General features: G+C 39.5%; 1 long non-coding RNA gene across 1 annotated transcript; it reads left to right on the top strand.

Moving 5' to 3' along the window:
* The first annotated feature begins 1072 nt into the window (after window positions 1-1072).
* LOC137475056 (uncharacterized) lies at window positions 1073-8520 on the top strand. Its single transcript, XR_010999671.1, has 3 exons — window positions 1073-1916; window positions 3903-3985; window positions 8429-8520. It is a non-coding gene; the product is annotated as an uncharacterized lncRNA (long non-coding RNA).
* Window positions 8521-9059: the final 539 nt, after the last annotated feature.

Raw genomic sequence — 9059 nt, 5'->3', positions numbered from 1 at the left:
AACTCAACTCTGCTGGATCTGTCCCAGGTAAGAAGATCTATTTATTCATGTTATTTATTGATAGGATGGCAGTCTGCAGGGAACCTGAGAATTGCTTCACCTCTTCCTGCTAGTCTCAAGAGAAATGTTGAGGGGGTCTCTCCCTCACTCTGTTGCATGAAGCATCCTGAGGCTGCCAAGTTTGCACACTACAGTTTTGCATCCCATGCAATATCCATTTACAGCAGGTTTAACAGTAAACTTGACCAGAGACTGTTGAGTTTTTAACTTAGAGTTTTAGCTAAAACAAAAACAGTGCTGAAAAAATAGGTTTTGTTTGCACGTTTTTCAGTTCTAGAATTTCTTCACATTTCCACTGTCTTTTTTAAAATGGCCTTTTCTTTGTTTTTCCCTTTTTGCCTTCTGTCTTATTCAAAGCAAAAAGAAGAGAGAAAGAGAAGCCACATGGAGTCCTTAAAACATATAATTTCTCAAAACAGAGCCTGTTGGTTAAAAGGCAGAAGAAATCCATTTCAAAGAGCTGAAATATTTCATTTTTGCGTTCCTTGCAGACTTTACATGGGGGAATATATCCATGATTTGCCCAGTTTTGCCAGAGAGTGTGAAAGAATAGACACCTTGATGCTATGGCTGCACCATTTAAAGCAACTTTGGTCAAATCCTGAACATAGGCTTAAAAAGAAGGAAATCACAGCAAATTTATCAACAATGCAAATCATAGAAGATGGCAAAAATCTGTTTCCTTGACAACACAACTGCCCCAGAGGATGCTGATTTTTTTTTTTCTTTTTTTTTTTTTTTTTTTTTTTTGGCAAATGGGGCTGGGAGATGGAAGATTTTAACAAATGAGCCTTGAAAAGCATCACGGTGAAATCACTACAAAATGTATACATTTTTTTGCGCACGGTACCTCTTCTTTTTGGTGCCTGACACTGGATTCCCTGAAATGGAGGGCATCCAACAGTTGAGTTTTTCGTGTTTAAACCTGGTCATGGAAATCTCTTTTGATGTGTGAGCTCCACTTCCTCCTTGCCAACAGCAGCCAGCTCCTGAGCCGAGGCTGCCTGCTGTCAATTAAACCATGTTCCACTAAAAACCTGCAGCACGAACACACCGTGGCAGAGCATGTTCTGTGTGCTGCTCCTCCTCATGTGCTAAGCAGTGCATTTCCTCAATGGGTGCGCATTGCTTACATTTTTAGCGCTATTAAGCCAGGATAATTATGGAACAATCTAGGCAATGTTCAATAGCCCATGCAGATGCCTGACAGGGCATGTTGTCTCTTAATTAGGAATTTGAATGCCTAATGCTTGTATATTAACTGAAATAATTGGATAGATGTTTTACATTTTCTTCACTTTTACTGACAACCAAGCAAGGGACCACAGGAATCAACATATCTTCCTAAACCAGCTCATTTCATTTGCACTTTCTACGCGATCTAATCTGTGGTTTAAGTGGGATTTTTAGGAGAATGGATGCTGGCTACTGTGTAAATATACTGTAAAATGTTCCTCAGTGAGTCCTGCAGTTTTAAACTGGTATCCTGTTGCTTCCCATGCTATGATAACCTACACTGTGTAACTGCCTGGTTCTGTCTTCTTTGTTCCTCAGAAGTCAAGTAAAATTACAATAGCTGTTATCATTCTTTTCTTTTTTCCAAGAGCTGATAATGGGATGTGTATCATTTCAAATAGAATTTTGATGTGACAAGAGCACAGTTGCTACTATTGATGTGATAATCTGCTTTGTTTTCCACAGATTGATGATGCTTTTGTGGGGCTGGACTTGTTGGCCTGGGTTTTGCAGCTCTGGCTGCAAAGGACAGGTTTTGCTTGGACATGCCAACCCTTGCCCTCCCTTTCACTAAACACAGGAAGAGCCTTAATGGGTCTGGCCGAGCTGTGTGCAAGCAGGTAGGACCCGAATTTTTGGATCCTGTGGTGCCTTCCATTAGCCCATTTCCACAGCTGAGACACCATTCATCTCCCATGTCAGCCTAACAAAGACTGTCCAAAATTCCCCCGAGCTCCATGGCAGCAGAACTGAGCCCCAAATGAGGCACCCCTTTAATCCACGTCTGCTGTGCTTGCCAGTGTGTACATTGTTTATATTTAGGGTGTCTGATAAATGTGTTTATTCACAACTATTAGTATGAAAGCTCCTTTAAAAGCAACAAATTGCTCTCTATTAGTAATGTGCATAATGACCTATTTCCATAAACATTTTTAGTAAGAGAAATTTTAATGTGCAAAACCCTGCAGACATTTTATGGAAATTTGACTGTATTCTGCAGAAGTGCATCACAGTCATATTTTGCTCTCTAATATTTTGTTTTGAGAGGTGAATTACTTTCATTCTGATATATAGCACAAAAGAAACAACCTGGCACGGGGAAAAGGCAAATGAGTCTTAATGTGTTTCCTTCTTGCTAATGTATATTTGCTTGATTGATGTAAGAATGTTTTTTAAAAAATATGTACAGCTTTTGTTGGTTGGGGGTTTTAGTTGGCTTTTTTTTAGTTGTTGGGTTTTTTTTTTTTTTGTTCTTTCTCTTTCTTATTTAAAAAAAGGGTAATAGAGTCTTTAAAAAAAGCTCTTTAAAGCCACCCATAAGGAAAAATAAAAATAAAGGAATGTCTTTATGGTCAAAAGGATAAATATAGCTTCAGAGTCTCTATCTGTTGTACTACATCTGATTTCTATACCTAAATAGAGGTCAAGTGTGAAGAGCTGTATTCAGAAAATATTTTGATTCCGTTTTAGAGGCATGCCTTAAAAAATTAGCCCAAGGGGGTTAAGCATGTATCATCTTTACTTTTTTGTTGTTGTTTGAAAAGTATGCAGACGAATCTTCAGTATTCTGTGGAGTCTTAACAACATTTCTGTATGTTGTGTACTAAATGAAACCTGAACATCAGCAGGGTTTTTCATATTAATTTACTGTAACTTTGGAGCAAATGATGCTTTTTTTCTTCCATGCAGAGCTTAAAGCTCCTGAATTACCAGCAATTCCAGCAAAAGTCTGTAAAAAATAACCTAACTCATGTCAGGTGAAAGCTGTCTCGTTTGTAGTACCATCAAATCATATTATTATAAAGAAAGCAAGGTTTTATTTTAAATCAAGCTAATCACACAGCCATGCAGAGGAGGTAGAAATGGTAAAAATAAAATAAGAAAATCCATGGATCTAACAGTAAAGACGTTGTGCAGTATTTTAGCTCTGCTTTGAAGGCTCTCTAGGCAGCCATTTTTTAAGGAAACCTTGCTCCATGTTGAGGCACAGCCAGAGCTCATCTTTGAATCCAGTTTTGCCTTTGACACTGTGTTAATTTGGACAAACCCCCCGAGTGACATTTTTAAGCTGGAAGATATCAACCTCCAGCAGGGTAACCCCATCCCTACTGCACACAGAGGGCTTGGTCAGCTAATAAAGTTCTCTGTAGAAGAACAGAAAAACAAAAGCATGGTGAAAGGTGTCAAGGTTGTGAAAAAAAGCCTAAACCATGAAGGTTTTGAGATCTCTATGGGAAAAGCAGGTCCCTATATTTCTGATTTTGTCTTACAAATGTTGATATACTTTGCAAAATTCATATGTTCTATAGGAAAAGTTAAGGCTATACCTGAGCTGGAAAGTCTAAATGAAAACCTCAGTTGTTTAGGGGGTACACAGAGGAGAAAGATTGCCTTGGATCATCATATTGGTTAAGTGGCTTAACTCTGAGCATGTGTCCCTGGCTCCTGTGGAAGAGAAGAGGTCAGAAATGTGATGAAGAACTTGACTGTCCTGGGGTGCATCGGGAAGAGCGTGGCCAGCAGACCAAGGAAAGTGAGCCTTACCTCTCCTCACAGCTCTCTTTAGGCCACATGGGAAGTGCTGTACTCTATTCTGGACTCCACAGTTTAAACAGGGGGAGGAGCTACTGGAGAGGGTCCAGAAGAGGCCACAAAGATGATGAGGGGTCTGGAGCATCTCTCCTGTGAGGTCAGACCCCAGGAGCTGGGCCTGAGAACAGAAGATTGGGAGGGGATCTCATTAACGAGCATATTATCTCAAAGGTGGTGCCAAGAAGGTGGTGCCAGGCTCTTTTCAGTGGTGCCCAGTGACAGGACAAGGAACAATGGCCATAAACTAAAAGACAGAACTTCCACCTCACGATGAGGAAGAACTTTTTTGCATGGAGGGTGGCAGCGCCCTGGAAGAGCTGCCCAGGGCAGTCATGGAGTCTCCCTCTCTGGAGACATTCCCAACCCACCTGGAGGCATTCCTGTGTCACCTGCTCTGGGTGACCCTGCCTTGGCTGGGGAGTTGGACTGGGTGATCTCCAGCAGTCCCTCCCAACCCTGTTCTGTGAATATCCTAGTGAACATGGGGCTAGAGCCTCCTGAGGGGGGCCAGCTGTAGCGCGTCAGCCTTGCAGCTGCAGTAAGATGTTTTTTTGGGTTTTTTATCAAAGCTCTGAGCAGCTCTTGCTAACTGCACACATGCAATGAGAGCTGAGCACACAGGTGTACCAAGGCACTGCCCTTGTCCCCTCTCACTGAAGTAAATGGCCAGCTGTAATTAATATCTGTGGGATCAGGACTGTGCTCCATAAAGCTTCCAGAGGAAACATCCTTCCTTCTCCCAGCCACTTTATATGATCTTTTCCTGCCATTACCAACGCTGAATGTTCATGTAATAGACAGTTGTAAAATCTTATATGAGAATGAATGAAATTTTAAGCGTTGAATTAGTCAAATGAATTAATGACCATGATTTAATGTATTTTTACTGTAGGAACTGTGAAGAATCAGTCAAGATTTTGTCCTGTGAGAGCTGTATCATATTGATTTCTTTTTCAAATGACCAAGCAATTAGCATGGCAGAAACCTAGGTGCTCAGCACCTTCTGCATTAAACAGAACAAATGTCAAGACCTATTAATATAGTCAGCTGTTCCATAGTGGTTGATTGGCTGCTATCTATCATTATACACCTATTATCTTGTTGAAATAGTGTTATGAGGTTTTGCTGACAATAACTTTGGATGAAGCACTCTTTTTCATTTTAATCCTTCTTTGTTTTTCAGGCACAAACAATTTCATCATGTCCAGGCTGTTCAACAATTAATTGTGATAGTCCAGATTTTCAGCATTTCATGCTGGTGCAGTAAGTCTTCTTTCCCCATCTTCTCTCCAAAGTGGAAAAAAAAAAATCTGTATTTTTAATAATAATAAAAAGACATAATCACTTAATGCAGAAATGTCCACTGCACCCGAACAGCAAATCCAGCTTAAGTGGAAATTTACACAAAGAATTATTTATAGGAATCAATCATAATTACATTTAATGCATGCTGCAGCTGTTTATAATTGTGTTTTTCCCAAGGTTATTCTCCTCCTACTGCCCACCCACACACACATGAAATTTGTTTCTGTGGAAATGCTTAGGAAGCATTATAATTTTCCTGTAACTTGCTACAATGGCAGCTGACTGTTGTGAGGCAGACTAGATCCTGATCAGTGAGTGCAATAAAAAAAGAAAGGAAAAATGTTTTTTCCACCTGTAAAAGTCTTGAGAAGTTGGTTGGTAATAACTGTTAGGACAAACATTTTCCATGTCATTCTGTTTGCTATTTATTATGACAAGCAAATCTGACTGCTAAATTTGAAAGTTCATTTTTTTGGGAAGCATAAATTCAAGATAGGGTGGGCCAACTGGAGAAGACATGCATAAAATAATGTAAATAATCTCACCCTCAATTAGAAATTTCTTTCAGCTAAAATTCACTGCTATAGAACTGATTGTAAAATGCATTTCTTTCTTCAACTACTGAAAGAAGTATAACTTCTTATGACTTTTCATAGCAAATGAAAAATAAGATTTAATTTGGAGAATTTCTTAGCTCCAGCTATTGGATTAAAAAAATTATGACTTAATATGAAAGGAAATACATGGGATACTGCTTTTTCATTGTGTTGAAGGCCTACATGTCCAACCAGAAATTCTAGAAGGGGAGAAAATTGGGTAGTCACTTGATGTAAGATGTATGGTTACCTACAGAGGACACCACACTGATTTTTCATGCTCAGTGTGAGGAAGGGAGAAAAATGTAAATTTAAAACAGTCACTCATGTTGCTGTCTATTGTTCTGGCACCTCTATCAGTATTGTTTAAATTTTAAATTACATTGCATGTCAATAGATTTCCTGTAAAGATAATTAGTTCTAAGGTAGTTTAGTGGAAAGTGGGATCTGCGTTATTCTATTGTTTTGATCCCTCTCAACTACACTCTGTGTTTGTGGTGTTCATACCATGGTTAGACCATCTCAATCAGCCCAAACACTGCTGAGGGAAAGCCCTGTGAAGCCTAAAATGCAAAATCCTCTGGACTTCAGGGACAGTGGTATTCATGCTGTTGCCTGATGGGCTTTATGTTAGCCCATCTTTACAAAATATCCCTTTGACATGTAAATAGTTGATTTTAAATGTTCACCTAGGCACCTGACTTCAGAAGTGACTTACATGTCCATTAACATCTTTGAGTCATTTAAAGGAGAATTCCTCTAGTAGTTGTGGGGATAGTTTGATATTGGGCACATAAAGTGGAACAAAAAAAAAAAAAATTGGGGTGGAAATGGTACGTACCATTGTATATAATGGTGCAATGGTATGATTTTGGTTTCCCAATTCTGTTTTAACTTCTGGAGCATGATTGAGGGAATTTGTAGTAAAAGGCCTGATACAGATATAGATAGGTGAGATATATATATATATATATAATACCAGGTTATTAAATTTGTGATTAGATCTGGAAAATCTTGAGCCAAAAGTTTGGTAATTTAGCATGGAGCCTTTCTCCAGACACAATTAACTGAGAAGTGACTGAGATTTGCCTCTTGATCTTCAGGAAAATGTTCCCAGGGTGCAGAATAAGTCACATGTGCTGGTGTGGCTTTGGTGAAGATGCTCAAAGAAGTTCATCAGTGAGAGAGACATGGCAGGGAGGGAGATGGGGGTCCCAAAACCCATCCTGCCCCTGAGATGGAGAAAGTTGAGCTCCTGGTGTATGAGTGCCACAGCTGCCTCACTTTACAGCAGGGTTTTTTCAGACAACTCAGAATCCCAACTCTGAGGTCACTTTGGGGGGAGCCTTGAAAATCCCTCAATTTCTGCAGTGTCCTGGGGCATAAAACCAGGTTCAAGCCCATTCCAAATCAATGCACTCACTTGCTATTTGTGCTTTTATTTCTCCCCACATACCTTGTAGCATAGAATTTTAACTGTAGCTGAGATAAAGCATAAGTAAATAACCAATGGGGACCAATAATAATTGCAATAAACCTATAACTTTGATGCTCCAGTATTTAACATTCTGGATCAAACTCTGCCCAGCCTTACACTCTGCAGAACCCCCCCGAGGGCTGTAGGATTTCACAGGGTATAAATCAGGGCAGAATGAGGTGATTTCAGAGTCGGTGAAATTGCTGATGTAACTTCCCCATCTTAAAGAGACTTCAGCCAAAAAGTAGGGCATGATGGCAATAGGGAAAAAAGGCCACAGTAATACGTTTTAAAATGAACTAGAAAAACAGTTTATTGTTTCATGGGTGCTGTTCTTTGTAATTATTAGACCAGTTTGGCAAGAAAAAAAAAAAAAAAGAGTTACAACAGTAGCCATATAAAACATGTATTCCAAAACAGGTGCTTGAAATTTTTTTTTCTTGCTGGTGATACTCCATCTGAATGGGGAAAAAACAAACAAACAAACAAACAAACAAAAAAAAACCACCCAAAAAAACCCAGTCTGTCCAGCATGTCTCAAGATAGCTGCTGTATGAGGCATTATTTCTTAGCATCTAAGACTGACTAATTTCAGGGCATTGCAGCAATTTAGCAAAACTCCAGAAAAAAAAATCACCATATTTTTATTCTAACAGGCAAGAAGCCTTGAAAATCTACAGAAGTGAACTTTAGAGTTTGAAATGGGAATGTAGTTCCATGGACCAACAGTATCTTCTGTAGCGAAGTAAACTGAAATATCATTTATTCCAAGAGAATTTTCAAGACTAAGCATGTATTAAAAACCCCCCAAACAAACTTCTTTGTTTTTCAAATGAGGTTCTCCTTAGGAGAAAACCACCATCAATTAAAAAAGTCAATAGAAAAACGAGTTTGGTAGAAAATATTTAACTGGAAATTAAAGGAACATACTTCTTTGGTCCCTAACAAAATTGGAGCAATGCAGAAACTTGCAGCCATAAGATGCCATTGCTACAAGCCATACAATGGAAGTAATTAATTATATTTTCTATGGCTTATTAGTACGACATTGCATGTTTCAAGCAAACTCATGGCCTGTAATTTGTCTTGTGTGTGACACTCCACAACTGCTCTTATTGAGGTTTCTCAGTAATAGCAGTCATCTTGTTTATTTTCTCCTCAGGTGAGATTTCCTGCACACTGGAGCAGAATTGGGCCTGTGAGCTGAGCCATGGACCTCTTCCATCAGCAGCGTTGAACAAAGTGCCTTTGGTGAGTACCTGGTGGCTTGGGGGGAACTCCAAGGGAGATGGGGACTGTGCAACCCAAATCCCCAATGCCCCACACTCCCCATCACCACTCACATTTCCACAAGAGAGGTTTAACACCAGCACAAGCAAGGGGAGCGCTGAAGCAATTTTTGTATTAATTTATAAAGTGACACAGTGTACGGGGTACTGAAAACAAATATTGCTTGTGAGCCAGGTACTAAGCACAGCAGTTATGGTGAGTAAGAAGGTGTCACAGAGGCTTAAAATGGTTAGTAGAGCAAATAAACCTCTCCAAAAGAAAGCTCTGAATGTCAGAAGAATTGATTTTCAATGTAACTATCCATATGCTGAGAATCCCCAAAGGGGCATTTTCAGCTGGGGTTGAAAAGTGACTGTTTTAGTGCAGCGATGTATTCCTAAGCATTAAAAGGAAAAGTCCTTTATTCATGTAAAGTGGTGCAAAATCTCTGAAAGTCAGGCTCCAGACACTGGTTTTAGGACTGGATGCCAGGTAGGCTGTAAGGCAGTGACAAACCACTCTGT

This window comes from Anomalospiza imberbis, chromosome 5 (assembly GCF_031753505.1).
Source record: "Anomalospiza imberbis isolate Cuckoo-Finch-1a 21T00152 chromosome 5, ASM3175350v1, whole genome shotgun sequence".
Lineage (NCBI taxonomy): Eukaryota > Metazoa > Chordata > Aves > Passeriformes > Viduidae > Anomalospiza > Anomalospiza imberbis.
Note: the sequence above shows the minus strand (reverse complement) of the source record. Positions and strands in the feature narration are given on the sequence as shown.